Source organism: Pinus tabuliformis, chromosome 2_2, assembly GCF_031772625.1.
Source record: "Pinus tabuliformis cultivar Carrire ecotype Pingquan chromosome 2_2, CPIR1, whole genome shotgun sequence".
NCBI lineage: Eukaryota > Viridiplantae > Streptophyta > Pinopsida > Pinales > Pinaceae > Pinus > Pinus tabuliformis.
Genome location: NC_142300.1, coordinates 968291410 through 968293940, shown reverse-complemented (window position 1 = coordinate 968293940; position 2531 = coordinate 968291410). Strand labels below are relative to the sequence as shown.

General features: G+C 30.2%; 1 non-coding gene across 1 annotated transcript; it reads left to right on the top strand.

The window, feature by feature from the left end:
- Positions 1–1904: 1904 nt before the first annotated feature.
- Positions 1905–1976, top strand: TRNAQ-UUG (transfer RNA glutamine (anticodon UUG)). Its single transcript has one exon. It is a non-coding gene; the product is annotated as a tRNA-Gln (tRNA).
- Positions 1977–2531: the final 555 nt, after the last annotated feature.

The window sequence follows — 2531 nt, the reverse complement described above, 5'->3', positions numbered from 1 at the left end:
ACTTTGATAATTTTTATTTTTTCAAGGCGAGGGTGAACAATTCATCTTCCTTAATAGTCCCATAGTGAGGGTTGTTGGAGTGCACTTGATTGGATGCCCTTGACTAATTCCAAGTTGATAATTTATAGCCACTATGCAAAGCATAGTAGTCCACTTCCACTTCCAAAACATAGATTTGATGCTTAAATTAAGCCAAGGTTCCCATCATTAAAGCAATTTGAGAGGTTATCATATAGCCTCGTTCTTAGATTCTTTCTATAGTTGTTAAAATAACACATTTATTTCCCTAGATGACTTCCTCAGGGCTCCTCAATTCCCTCTTAATCTCTTAGAATTCTCTATAGTCCATTGTGAAATTAAAATTGTGTAATTCCAAACTAAATTTTCCAGCTCTTGTAGCTAAGAATTTCCCTTTCGTGCTCCATAAAAGGAAGGAGACTAAATGATTTAACTTGAATAGGAAACCATAAAGCACTTGGTCAATGAAGAGATCAATGCACATATATTTAGCTTAAATAACCCATCATCCATGCCATTATCCTATAATGAAAAAACTTCGGTATGTTCAAATCCATGTGTGGATAAATGTATATTTGTGTAGACAAAGACTAGTATACCCTTCACAATAATTCGACAACTAATTGACAACCTTGCTTTATACTTTTCCACGTGGTTTATTGGATGAGCTCTACATGCCAAGTCCTTTATCGATGATTAAGGAATAGGTTGTTGGCTAAAGTTTCCATTGGCAACAAGTTCCCCCACTTTTAAAAACATATCTTGATTAACACATATGTCCTCTTGGGCATTATAATCTCTCCAAACATGATAGGACTTAACTTCCAAAAAACTTTGGACAACATCAGTGATCCTTCCTTGAATTGAGGTTTGAATAAATCTACTAGAGAAATGTTTAAAGCCAAATACATTATGATATTTTTGAAGTCATCAATCACAATTAGTCTTGAAATGCCCATGTTTAAGGCAAGATTTAACACTTGCAACATAGTGTAGGATTCAGCTTGATTGTTAAAGTCTCTAGTCCTGTGTAAATAGTTTTATAATTTTCTCAAAAAAAATGTCTCTGCTCACTTACCACCCCATATATAAATTAATAAAATTTACACAATTAACTATTTTCAACTATTTTATATTTATCAAAAAGATTTTATTATTTTATTTTTTAAAATACTTATTTATTTAATAATTTAAAATGAATAGATATCTATTTTTCCTATTAATAAAACCACTCAAAGTTAATATGAATATATATAGTAGTGTTTATATCATTGAAAAACAATAGTGAAATGTTGTGTATGTTTTTACAAAATACTATGCTTATTAAGTTAAACAATGATAATATGGTGAAAATAAAATGATATTTTTATTTTTTAAATTATTAATAATAATTAATTTTTAATATAAAATATTATTTAATAAATTAAATAAATAATTAAGTAAAATTTTTATAGAAATATATATATATATATATATAATCTTTTAAAATTTAAATATATAATCTTTAGAAAAAACACATACTCTAAATCTTTAAACCAGGAAAAATAATTAATATCACCAAAACCTAAAAAACTATACACTAAACTAAACTATTACACTTTCTATTAAAAAAAAAAAACAATTAAATTAATCGACCTAAAACTTATATGTTTTCCTACCAAAACTTGAAAAACCCTACGATACTATACTAGTGAAGACCTTATTTTTAGCTTGACTTTTGTAACTATAAAACTTTATATTTTATATTTTATATTTTACTCTGTTTTTAGATAAAGCTTCGAACATTACCATTGCAAAATCATAAATAGTATTAAATAATAAAATCGGAACGGAGAAATGGAAATACGAAGTGAAAGGTCTACTTTCTATAAATTTAACCAATAATTGGTTCTATGGTGTAGTGGTTAGCACTCTGGACTTTGAATCCAGCGACCTGGGTTCGAATCCCGGTAGGACCTTCCTATTAATTTATGTTTTCAACAACCTCGATATTCAAAGTATAGCGACCTGGGTTTCGATTCCTATCCCGGTAAGACTTTTAAATTATTTTATGATTTCAACAACCTCGATATTCAAAGTCTAGCAACCTGGGTTTCGAATCCTATCCCGGTAAGACTTTATTTTATGATTTCAACGACCTCGATATTCAAAGTCTAGCGACCTGGGTTCGAATCCCCGTAGGACCTTACATTATTTTATGATTTCAACAATATTCAAAGTCTAGCGACCTGGTTTGATTTCAACAACCTCGATATTCAAAGACCAGCGACCTGGGTTCGAATCCCGGTAGGACCTTACATTATTTTATGATTTCAACAATATTCAAAGTCTAGCGACCTGGTTTGATTTCAACAACCTCGATATTCAAAGACCAGCGACCTGGGTTCGAATCCCCGTAGGACTTTACATTATTTTATGATTTCAGCAACCCGATAGTTTGATTTCGCTGAATCTCCAGGGTTCGAATCTCTGTTGGAACACAATTACCACAGATTGTATCAGATTTTATTTTA